Source organism: Phyllobates terribilis, unplaced genomic scaffold (genome assembly GCF_046119375.1).
Source record: "Phyllobates terribilis strain yellow unplaced genomic scaffold, ASM4611937v1 Scaffold_119__1_contigs__length_5224398, whole genome shotgun sequence".
Taxonomy (NCBI): domain Eukaryota; kingdom Metazoa; phylum Chordata; class Amphibia; order Anura; family Dendrobatidae; genus Phyllobates; species Phyllobates terribilis.
In genome coordinates, this window is record NW_027362879.1 from 2,868,146 (window position 1) to 2,880,999 (window position 12,854).

The 12,854-nt window shown below is 41.5% G+C and overlaps 1 pseudogene; it reads right to left on the reverse strand.

The window, feature by feature from the left end:
* Nucleotides 1-300: 300 nt before the first annotated feature.
* The window catches only part of LOC141201600 (uncharacterized), a 37,686-nt pseudogene continuing 25,132 nt past the window's right edge, over nt 301-12,854 (reverse strand).

Sequence of the window (12,854 nt, forward strand, 5' to 3'; positions counted from 1 at the left end):
AGTCAGAATCAGTAACATCATTAGTATCCTCTGACACTATTACACAGTCATGCTTAGACTTTTCTGACACAAGTTTGTGAAATACGTCAACCAATTGTAAAATATTTTTCAACTTCTTTGTCTCTATAAAAGGACACCAGCTTAGAATCTAATTTTAAATTCTCCATTTCACATTCTGCGCATAAGCTAAGCCACAAAAACGTCTAAGTCAGTCTCGTCAGTAGCCTTAAATTTTAGTTTACTTTGCTTAGAAAAGAAGAAATAATATCCATATTTTTCCTTAACTTCAGATTTCTCAGCTTCTCCTTTAGGCTGGGCTTTGGTCATCAGCGTACTTCTGATCCTTGTAGTACTTCTTGTGCCTGTCAATCCATCTGGAGAATATATCAGTCCTCAATCTTCTGTAGGTTCTTTCTGATTCTTGTGACAAAGTTAGTGGATTTCCCGACACTTGGACAACAGGTGTTCAGCAAAAGCTTTCCTCCTCTCCCCCACCTTGTTCAAGGAGAAGGAAGCCACTTGAAAGCACAAAAAAATCAGGAATGGGGGCTCGCCAAAATGTTAAATATACTTATTTTCGTATATTTATATATAGATAGGACTGTTTATCAGATGCGATTGTTCAAAGAATATATTTTTTATTTTTGGGTTGTCCATTAAAAATAATAATTCCAGCAGTTACATAAAATAGGTGAAATAGTTACAAAGTGATTTTCCATTTGTCCATAATTAGCCTACTAGTTGAGATTCACCCATCTTTTCCTGGGATCCTGAATGGTAGGTTGCGTCTGTCTGTGTCCAGCACGTGTGTCAGGGCCTACATGTCAGCTGTCTCTTCAGCTCTTAGATCCTAGGACTGAGCCATGTAATGTAGAATGGAAAAGAGACCCCGAGACCCCCACCCTGTATGGGTTATATTGGCCCCTCACAGCACCTGTTGTTCTGCTTATGGCACTAACTTACACTGAGCTAAAAAGACAAGAATAGCCTGAATGTCTTGTCAGCAAAACCTAGCTCGAGGCTGATCTATATAAAATTCAGATTAAAAAATGAATATCCATAATTCATATTTAACAGTAATATAGCACACCTATAAGTGTATAGGATTATAATGTTTATTACAATATTATGGTTATATAAGAAATTTCAAGAATGTGGAATGTTAATTGTAAGATATAGTGACTGCAAGTTATCAGACGGTAATGGGCAAGCTGAAAGGATATATAGGAGAGATGCATGTATGTCATCCTATGGTATGTTATTTTATTACTGTATGTACTGGTTTCTTGGTTTGTAAAAAAAAAACCTAATAAAAAAATATCTATAAAAATGTATTGGATTAAAAAAAAAGGATTAGGAAAAAGGCTTCTCCCCTGTGTGAGTTCTCATGTATCTATCCAAAGCTGATTTCTGGTTAAAACCTTTCCCACATTCAGAACATGAAAAAGGCTTCTCCCCTGTGTGAGTTCTCTGGTGATTAACCAAAGCTGATTTATGGTTAAAACATTTCCCACATTCTGAACACGAAAAAGGCTTCTCCCCTGTGTGGGTTCTCTGGTGCTTAATCAAAGCTGATTTCTGGTTAAAACATTTGCCACATTCTGAACAGGAAAAAGGCTTCTCTCCTGTGTGAGTTCTCTGGTGACTAACCAAAGTGGATTTCTGGTTAAAACATTTCCCACATTCTGAACATGAAAAAGGCTTCTCCCCTGTGTGGGTTCTCTGGTGCTTAATCAAATCTGATTTCTGGTTAAAACATTTGCCACATTCTGAACATGAAAAAGGCTTCTCCCCCGTGTGAGTTCTCTTGTGGATATTAAGAAGTGATTTCTGTTTGAAATATTTCCCACATTCTGAACAGGAAAAAGGCTTCTCCTTACTGTGAGTTCTCTGGTGTCTAACAAAAACTGATTTCTAGTTAAAACATTTCCCACATTCTGAACATGAAAAAGGCTTCTCCCCCGTGTGAGTTCTCTTGTGGATATTAAGAAGTGATTTCCGGTTAAAACATTTCCCACATTCTGAACATGAAAAAGGCTTCTCCGCTGTGTGAGTTCGCTGGTGCGCAACAAAAACTGATTTCTGGTTAAAACTTCGGCCACATTTGGAACAAAACAATCTATTATCCGCTGTGTGTATTTTTTGGTGTTTAAGAATAGACTTTTCGAGGGTAAAACTATTTCCATTTTCTGAAAGTGAAAATGACCTCTTTCCTTTAGGAGCAGTTCGTTTTTTAATGCTTATTTTTTTATTTTGATTTTTTTCCTTCATAGTCGGTAATGAATCAGAAGACAGGACCTGTTCCATAGGCTTAGATGATAGATCTTTGCTTTGAAGGGATGATGGTATATCTGGAGAAATGGCATTCACTTCAATTGTATCCTGTAAGATCTCAAGATCATCCGATTTAAAAATCTCCTGTCTCTCTGATCTCCAGGTACAGTTATCTGCCAAGAAAAAAAACAATTAATAATTTTGAATGAAATATCCTTGAATTTATATTTTTGAACATTTCTACTTAAATGTCTGTAAAAATGGCAAGTTATTGACAGAATGACAGTGAAAACCTCATAGAATGAACCAGTAGAGCGTGGTGTTCAACTGTTTGTTCATTCTGTCTCCAAAATATGGAATAAGAAGCCATCAAAAAATGTTATGCAGACAAAAATGATACCAATAAAAACTTCTACTCATCCATAAACCAATGCAGCAAAATTCGGTCTCCCAAAGTCAAATCTCCCCCTTCCTTCTGAGCCTTGAAGTGTGCCTAAACAATATTTAGCAACCATGTATTTGGCATTACTATAGTGAGAAGAACCCACTTAATTTACGGTGTGTGTCTCCTAGAGCACAATCTGGGCACTATGTGTTGGGTAATAAAATGGCAAATGTGTAATTTTCACCCTCCAACATCCACTGTGTGCTAATTTCTGGAAAGTGATTGTGGAGTCAAAATATTCACTTCTCCTATAGATTAATTCACTGAGGGTTATAATTTTCAAAATGAAGCTACTTTATGGTGATTTCTACTGCTCTGGTTTTCTGTCATTTTATTATATTAAGGCTTCTGTAAATGGTGTGTCCCATCTCCTCTGGGGATAAGCAAGGCAGTCCCTGGGATCTGGAAAATGGATTATATAGCACCAAGCCTGTTAGTGGTGGCCATCTTTTGAGCTGTCAGGTGACCATGAACAGCGCCCCCAATACATTGTGTCTGCAAACTATTCCAGCAAGATCTGCAATACAATAGCTAAATGTCGCTCCTTCCCTTCTTAACCTGCCATGTGCCCAGACATTAGTGTACAGCTGTATATAGGGTATTGTCAGATTCAAGAGAAGTTGGAAAATAATTTGTAAGGTCCATTTGTTTCCTATTATCCTGTGTGAAGAATTCCAAAGTTATCACCACATAAAGTGACACACGTCAGATTTGAAAATGGAGCCTGACTAGGAACACAAAACTGGCTGCGTAAAGAGGTTAAATCAGAGGATTACTGAAGTCAAAAACTGTGACTATACACAATAACACATCTACTGAAATGATCAAACTCAATAGTCTCCATCAGTTAAAAACGAGTAACTAGTGGTGAAACCTTTCTGTGGTAATTGGAGTATGGGGCTCGGTGGCTCTTCGTAATCTAAACTATGATAAGGGCCAATATTTTCTGTCAGAGGAGTTTCAAGAAGAAATATTAGACATTTAAAGAGAACTTTTTATAATAGTGCAGAGCTGAGGTGTCTTAAATTTAGACCTCGGGCATTGGGAAGACATAATGGAGACCTTCTTTTAAAGACAACAAGGGAGTTACAGAGTCACATAAGTGAGTCAGGCCGATTCCACCACACTCAAACTATCATACAAAATGAACCTGTAAAAAAAGACAGAATAAAAGATATGTTACATCCCCAACAACAATATATGTATCAGGGGAGAACTACAACACTAAACCGGAATTGCAGTCATTTATGGTGGACCATTGGAGCTACTATGAGTCCTGATGAGAAGAGTAGAGAAAGTATTAGTGCTCCTGTCAGGCAAAATGTATTTTTGGTCATAGTTTTAAAAAATGAGAGCTGTCTCAAATCTCCACACCCTGTCCATTTGTAAGAGTTTTACATAGAACTCACTGTTGCTTTTCCCCCAAACCTCAGGAATTTTTATGAGCGTCATAAAGCCTCAGCCCAGAGCAAGCACTGGTATACCCTGGATTTTTCCCTCCAATCCTATTGTTTAGCTGCACAAACATTTAATGTCGATTTTAATAATGCACATGACTGTCAGAAACACAGGGACCACATTTTTGAGATGGTCATCTTTTTCCAATTGTGATGGTGTGGTTTTCGTGACGAGGAGACCACCGGAAGCCCGGGAAATGGGTTCTGAGCTTCTGAGCATCATAGAGATTTCATATTTGATATCCATCTTCATGAATAGTGGTGACGGCAAACATGATGTCTCCATCTTGGATGTGGGACCCCCCCCCCACACCAAGATATGAAATCTGAAGGAGTTTTAGGTCTTCTGCAGCTGGGTGGGTTCACAAAGCCGAGTCCCCGTGTGAGGTAAGCACCATGGGTGTCTCCTAATGTTTTGGCCCCTTTACTAAAAACCAGAACGGCCATTTTTTAAGTCATTCTTGCCCCGGGACGTCAGACGCATGCACACCACGCTGCGTGGAAGAATCACATCTAATTTCCGGGGAGCCGTCCCCCCCCCCCCGACAGAATCTGAGACCATCCCCACGTGGCACAGGTTTTGCTATTACTTATCCCTTTTATTTTAATAACTTTTATTCATATATGTACATTGTCTCTTTTATAATATCTTGTATATCTTTTGTAAACACTGCCCACTTTCGGGAGTAAATCATTATTATTTACCAGCTTCGTTCTTCTTGTCCTATGTCGAGCAAACACGTTCCTCACCCGCTAATTCACATTACCTAACGGGTACCCAATCCACCTGTTAAGCGATCGGTGGTGGCAGTATACCAGTATTTATGTGATATTGTGGTTTGAGGGTGGCTGGTCGGAGGTATATATACAGTGCTGGCCAAAAGTATTGGCACCCCTGCAATTCTGTCAGATAATACTCAGTTTCTTCCTGAAAATTATTGCAATCACAAATTCTTTGGTATTATTCTCTTCATTTAATTTGCTTGCAAGGAAAAAGCACAAAAGAGAATGAAGCAAAAATCAAATCATTGATCATTTCACACAAAACTCCAAAAAAGGGCCGGACAAAAGTATTGGCACCCTCAGCCTAATACTTGGTTGCACAACCTTTAGCCAAAATAACTGCGAACAACCGCTTCCGGTAACCATCAATGAGTTTCTTACAATGCTCTGCTGGAATTGTAGACCATTCTTCTTTGGCAAACTGCTCCAGGTCCCTGATATTTGAAGGGTGCCTTCTCCAAACTGCCATTTTGAGATCTCTCCACAGGTGTTCTATGGAATTCAGGTCTGGACTCATTGCTGGCCACCTTAGAAGTCTCCTGTGCTTTCTCTCAAACCATTTTATAGTGCTTTTGGAAGTGTGTTTTGGGTCATTGTCCTGCTGGAAGACCCATGACCTCTGAGGGAGACCCAGCTTTCTCACACTGGGCCCTACATTATGCTGCAAAATTTGTTGGTAGTCTTCAGACTTCATAATGCCATGCACACGGTCAAGCAGTCCAGTGCCAGAGGCAGCAAAGCAACCCCAAAACATCAGGGAACCTCGGCCATGTTTGACTGTAGGGACCGTGTTCTTTTCTTTGAATGCCTCTTTTTTTTTCCTGTACACTCTATGTTGATGCTTTTTCCCAAAAAGCTCTACTTTTGTCTCATCTGACCAGAGAACATTCTTCCAAAACATTTTAGGCTTTCTCAGGTAAGTTTTGGCAAACTCCAGCCTGGCTTTTTATGTCTCGGGGTAAGAAGTGGGGTCTTCCTGGGTATCCTACCATACAGTCCATTTTCATTCAGACGCCGACGGATAGTACGGGTTGACACTGTTGTACCCTTGGACTGCAGGGCAGCTTGAACTTGTTTGGATGTTAGTCGAGGTTCTTTATCCACCATCCGCACAATCTTGCGTTGAAATCTCTCGTCAATTTTTCTTTTCCGTCCACATCTAGGGAGGTTAGCCACAGTGGCATGGGCTTTAATCTTCTTGATGACACTGCGCACGGAAGACACAGGAACATTCAAGTCTTTGGAGATGGACTTGTAGCCTTGAGATTGCTCATGCTTCCTCACAATTTGGTTTCTCAAGTCCTCAGACAGTTCTTTGGTCTTCTTTCTTTTCTCCATGCTCAATGTGGTACACACAAGGACACAGGACAGAGGTTGAGTCAACTTTAATCCATGTTAACTGGCTGCAAGTGTGATTTAGTTATTGCCAACACCTGTTAGGTGCCACAGGTAAGTTACAGGTGCTGTTAATTACACAAATTAGAGAAGCATCACATGATTTTTCAAATGGTGCCAATACTTTTGTCCACCCCGTTTTTTAGGTTTGGTGTGGAATTATATCCAATTTGGCTTTAGGACAAGTCTTTTTGTGTTTTTTTCATTGAAGACAAATTAAATGAAGAGAATAATACCAAAGAATTTGTGATTGCAATCATTTTCAGGAAGAAACTGATTATTATCTGACAGAATTGCAGGGGTGCCAATACTTTTGGCCAGCACTGTACGTTCCTGGAAGGAACTGGTGGTATATATACACGTCCTGTCACATCACGTGCCGCAATAGTCGACATAAATTAGAGCAGCTGCGCCCGTGCTTATCCTCGGCCAATACCGTGTTTGACCAGCAGGAAAAGGGGGCGTCAGAGAGCTGCAAGGTCTGACCAATTGGTGTTTTCGTGACAGCTCCCCATTTCAGGAGAGATTGTGCAGTAATCTGAATTCCTTAGGATTGAAAACATAATGGAATTTATGATGTGGAGTGAATCCATGAAACCAGGGCTCGAGCCATGCCAACACATCTCCTGCAGACGTGAATATATGTATATTACAGCCTTCAGCCAAGCACAGCTTAGAGATATATCATGGCACAGGTGTAATGTTTTTATGTAGTATATCACGATCCTGTTTGACGTTAATTGGTTTGAAAAGTCAAGATAAAGGGAAACTCTGTTGTTATTGTACAGAAATTCACACTTGTCCCTCACTGCACATTTAATGTTGTCGATAATAAAAGTGAAGTTTGGCCAGAAAGACTGGACCTGGTCTTGTAGGGACCATATGAGGACATTCAGCAGCACAGAAGGGAGAGAAGGTAGATTTATCCAATAAGATATCAGGGATCTAGGAAGCCAACAGCATCACTACCCTCCGCTTTCTCTTACAGGACCATCATAATGTTTTTCTTCAAGTGATTTTCTAACTTGTCAGCACATTCTACGTACGCTGTCATTTGACTTTGTAGTTTACATATCTGGGCAGGTAACGGACAGCGTCTCCTAATCCCAGGGGGTAGGTGGATCCTCCAGGTTGTAAGTTCTCTAGAAAAGGGCTTTCCCAATTCACAAAGTAATTTGAACATTTTCGGATGGAGGAGAATGTTGTGGTCTAGTGGCAAAATGGTGATCACACGATTGTGATACAACCGGACTGCACTACCAATAAAGCAGCCACAGCCGGTGACTGAGAAGAATCTGTGGCTTCTCTGCATTTAGTGGTTACTACTCACCTGGGTAGTCATATGTAGGAATCTCCTCTTTACATCGCTCATCACTCCTCACATATGTCTCTGTAGTATTAATATGGGTCAGATCTTCACCCTGAAACAAATAATGTAAAAGTCACAGACAGATGAAGAAGTCACATCTATGATCAACTTTAATCCTGCCATATCCACCATTCTCATTTCACAAGTATAAAACATGTAATACTGGTAGATAAAACAAAATTGAGCACAAGACCTTCACAGACATCTATACATCATAGGGGAGATCTCATGACACCTTCTCTTCATCTACCTGATGATCCTGAGGAACACTGGGATCTTCTTGTTTACAGTCCTGTGGAAGAAGAGGACGGGGACATCTCTCTGGTGTTGTTCTCTTACTGGATAGATCTGGAGGAAACACATACAGGGACTGAATTCATCCTTTACATACAGATAATTATAGGCCGTGTGTATTTAGTCCTGTCTATTACCTGGTGATGTGAGGGACTGGGGAACCTCCATCATGATGTCCCTGTACAGATCTTTGTGTCCTTCTAAATACTCCCACTCCTCCATGGAGAAATAGACAGCGACATCCTGACATCTTATAGGAACCTGACACATACAATGATACAGTCATCCCCTGATCTCTTCATAGCATTACTGTATAATGTCCCAGCATTCCCAGCAGTGTCACCTCTCCAGTCAGCAGCTCAATCATCTTGTAGGTGAGTTCTAGGATCTTCTGGTCATTGATGTCCTCATGTATCAGGGTGTAAGGTGGAGGCCCCGTGATTGGGCTCAGGGGTCTTCTCCATCCCTCAGACACAGGGTCCTGACAGCGCTCACTAGAGGTCTTCTTCACTACTATGTAATCCTGGTTATGGAGAGACACATTAATAAATCTCACTACAGACATTTCCAGAGTCCTCACCTCTCCAGTTCTGTCCATCTGTTATTCCCATAGATAAGAATGATGTAATGTGACGTCATCAGAATCTCTCACCTCTCCAGTAAGCCGGAAGAGGATCTCTAGGGTGAGGTGTAATATCCTCTCCGCCATCTTGTCTCTGTCCATATCCATCTTTGATGGGTAAATCAGGATAATTCTCTTATATAGAAGATCTTCACTGAGAGGATCCGATATTGTAGAGACCTGAATGAGAAGATGATGAGCCGATGTAACATCATAAAAATCCTGTGTAATAATACAATTACTGGAGATAATAAGGGAAACATATGAGGAGATTTATTATTTTACAGTATTTAGTTTTCTTCTTCACATCTACTAATAAAACCTATATATTTTATGCCACAGAAAACAAGCATTTTCTTCCTCTCCAGTTGAATGCGTTTCTCATAGACTCATCTTCCATAACACTAATTGTCGTCTCATTTACCGACACTGGAATTGGCATTAGCAATACTACAGGAGATATTCATTACACATAACATGAGAAATAACTACTTCATGATGAGGACGACATCTTCATCTTCTACTGCGGCTCTAGAAACATATTTGGCCAGAGTCCGTCACTGACTACATCACCACCAGCCGCCTATATGAATGTTTCCCGTCTTTCCCGGGCTCTACCATGTTAGATCTCATGACTGATTCACACACAGAAGTTTGAGGCTTTTATAAAAGCTTTTTTGTTTGCACAAACACCGCAGACAGAAATTATTTGATACCAAAGTCTCCATATACAGTGTTTTATGGGGTTTATTTCTGGCCTCAGGCTTTCCTATATTACAAGAAATACACCAGAAAAAAATCAGATATTAAAATGTTTCAAAAGAACACTGGCACCAACAATTCTTGTAAAAAGAAAGAAACTTGCAAAATGTATTAGGCCCATTGTTATTTCTTAAGAAGTTAAACATTTGTTTTTAAAAAAAAAAAAACTCTTTTGGGCACCAGAACATAGATGTACACTGCAGGGATGGCACAAGTGCGGCTGCAACAGAAACCCTGGCAGTTTAACCACTTGCTGCTGTCAAAAGGAAACATGGCATCTAAGAAGGTTTGACAATGTTCGGCTCAATTCCCCTCCTCACCCAAGTACTCGATAGTAATAAGTTACCTTTTAACACCCCCATACACATTAGACTAAAGTTACATTAAAGCACTGATTTCAGTGGGGTTTAGTCAACTATACAATGTATTCGGGGCCTACGGACAGATGATGTCAGGGCAGGGAAGGATCTGGCATCCTGAATTACAGAGGCTAATCCGTTTGTTCTTCCTGTAGATAATCCTCCGCTAGAGGAGTCTGGAGGCGACACTCTCATACAAACCACAGGAAAGCTGGAATATTTGTGTGTACGGTAGAGTTGGGAGAGAAAGCCGTCTGCCAAATGACCATTTAGGCAACACTTATCTCATGTATATGGGGTCGTTAGTATTACACTGACAGGCAGGGATAATACACGGCACTACAGTAGTACAGTGCATCACTGAGCAATCAGAGGTTTGTATGTTGTATGATCGCACTAATCAGTGTTGTTTAAAAAAAAGTTTAAAGTGAAAAAAATATCACAGTTTTATCAACAAGAAATATCAGTCACTATAGTGAAAACAGATTCACTGCGCAATGTTAGGTAAGTCACGTCCATAACAACAATAGCTATAAGTGGACCCCCCAACCTCAAAAGGAAAAAAAAAAATATATATATATAGAGAACTCATATCTCCTGACTCTGCAAGCCTGGACCAGATGATGTGGAGATGAATGAGGAAGAACAATGTCCAAGGGTACGTGCCCACGATCAGGAATAGCAGAGTTTTGGATGCAGCTCACCTGCGCTGCGTATAAAACGCTACATTCCACATTACAAGCACAGTAGATGGGATTTATAGAAATCCCATGCCCACTGTGCTTCTATTTGACGTTGCATAAACTCACCGGTGGTGCGGGTTTACGAGCCACAGCATGTTAATTTCTGTTGTGGAGACACTAGTCTCCGCAAACAGAAATTTCCACAATAGAATGTATTAGATGTGGTAAATCCGCATTGTTCAATGAACACATGCAGATTTAACTGCGTGATTGAATGCAGCGTATGAATGCATAATGCAGAAGAAGCAGTCTGGAACTTTCTGGTTACATGTAGCAGGACATAACTTTTGTTACAAGCCACAACAGTCCAGCAAACCATTATGGGAAGGCCCATCATCCCCTGTGTCACTACGGCCCCTGAGAGCTACTCTAAGCTCCCAGTTGATTTGTGAGGACCTCACTGGCTGAGGTCCATCGGTACAACTTCTTAGTAGTACTCTCTATGTCCATTCGTTGACTGGCTTCCTCAGGGGCTGGGGTTATAATTAGTGTTGAGCATTCCGATACTGAAATATCGAGTATCGGCCGATATTCGCGGTATCGGAATTCCGATACTTAATTCCGATACTTTTACAATATCGTATACCGGAATCGGAAGTTCCCATAATGCAATGAGCCAGTTTCATTTTATTCAGCCAATGAGGATCCTAAGAAGTGTGGGCACATCCTGTTAGGCATGTAGGCATCTTAACTAATGGCATGGCTGTGATTGGCTGCTGAAATGATGTCATGATGCACTATAAAAGCCGCCGCCGCCATTTTGAGCTCACTCTGCTGTGAATTCAGTTAGGCATAGGACGCTGCTGTTCTGAGGGACAGTTTTAGCTACCTATTTGGTCTATTCTGCTTTACCCAAGCTACTTTATAAATCGCTGTGCCTTGCAGCGCTAGTGCACAGTTCTCTGCGCTGTTCACGGCTGTCTGCAAGGTCTGTGTGTGTGTGAGTGCAGCTCACCCTGCAGTGTGTGCTTCAGCCACGTCTGGTTGTAGTGCACTCAGTGTGTGTCACTGCCTCATACATTGTCCTTTTTTGACAATTCATAATTTTTCCTGATATCTCCTATTAGTGTGGTGGTTCCATCCGTATTCAGCTAAATTGGTTCCAAACACACTATATAGGAGTAGTTAGAGGAGCCTTTCTGCAGCATTGCGCCCTGCAGCCCCAGCCAGATTAGTATTAGCCTATTTTTTGTAGCCTCATCTATTGCATTGTAGGTTACCTTCCTACATTGTAATAGCTACAAAAAGTTTGTGATACTATCGGTATTACATCTTTGGGCACATCCAGTGTCTTTTTGTGACAAAAAAACCTAAATAAAGTTCACCAAACACTCCACTTTACAGTTGTGTAGGCCACATTAGCTCATATTAAAGTCTAGTCCATACTTTATAAAATTAGTGTTTCTTATACATGTTAGCAGCTGTTCAGGAATAAGCATACTAAGGCCTTAGTACTTTTCTGCCTATCTTTATCAGACTACCAAGATGAAGTAGGCAGGGAGCAAGGCATGTAGTCGTGGTCGTGGGCGTGGAGTTTCTGCAGGGAGAGGACGTGAGGATTCTGTGCCTGCAGGGAGAGGATGTGGGGATTCTGTGCCTGCTGCGGGCACCAGTGACTCAGCATCCCCCAGTTTTACCAGGGAACAGTCCTTTATGCGCAGCTTTGTAGGAGCTAGCCGTACCCCACTACTGCGAGAGGACCAAATTGAAGCCGTTGTCGGATGGATGGCAGCTAACGCATCGACTTCAATTAGTTCCAGATCCTCTCAGGTCCAGAGCACTGAAGAGCACCCATCTGTCTCTTCACCACCTGCCAAATTGCCCAGGCAGTCAGAGAGCCCTGGACAGGAGCCAGCTCTACTTCTGTTCTCTGAATCTCTTGGCTTGGAAAGAGGGGGCCAGCCAAGCAGAATTCGAGAATTTGAAGAAGAGGTAGTATGCAGTGATGCGCAACCGTTTTGTCTCTCTGAATCTGAAGAGGCGGGTGGGCCAGTGCCTATGGTCAGCAGCACACCTCAGTATGCATCTGATGATGAGACTCAGGTGCCTCTTTCTGGTGCGTACTGTGCTGTCGAGACTACCCAGGAGAAGCAGTTGTTTGAAGAGGGTGGTGTAGATGATGAGGTCCTTGACCCATCATGGTGTGAGGGACAGGAAGGTGGTGGGAGCAGCTCTGAGGAAGAGATTCCCCAAACAGCCCAAAAAGGAGGGATAGGGAGGGGGCAGACTTGGTTGCCTGTAGCCTCCACTTAGGCACCCATTAGGAGCATGGCTCTTTCAAAATCCAAAGCGGACGCTCCCAAGACTTGCAGTGCCTGGTCCTTTTTTGACACAGTTGCAGATGACATTTG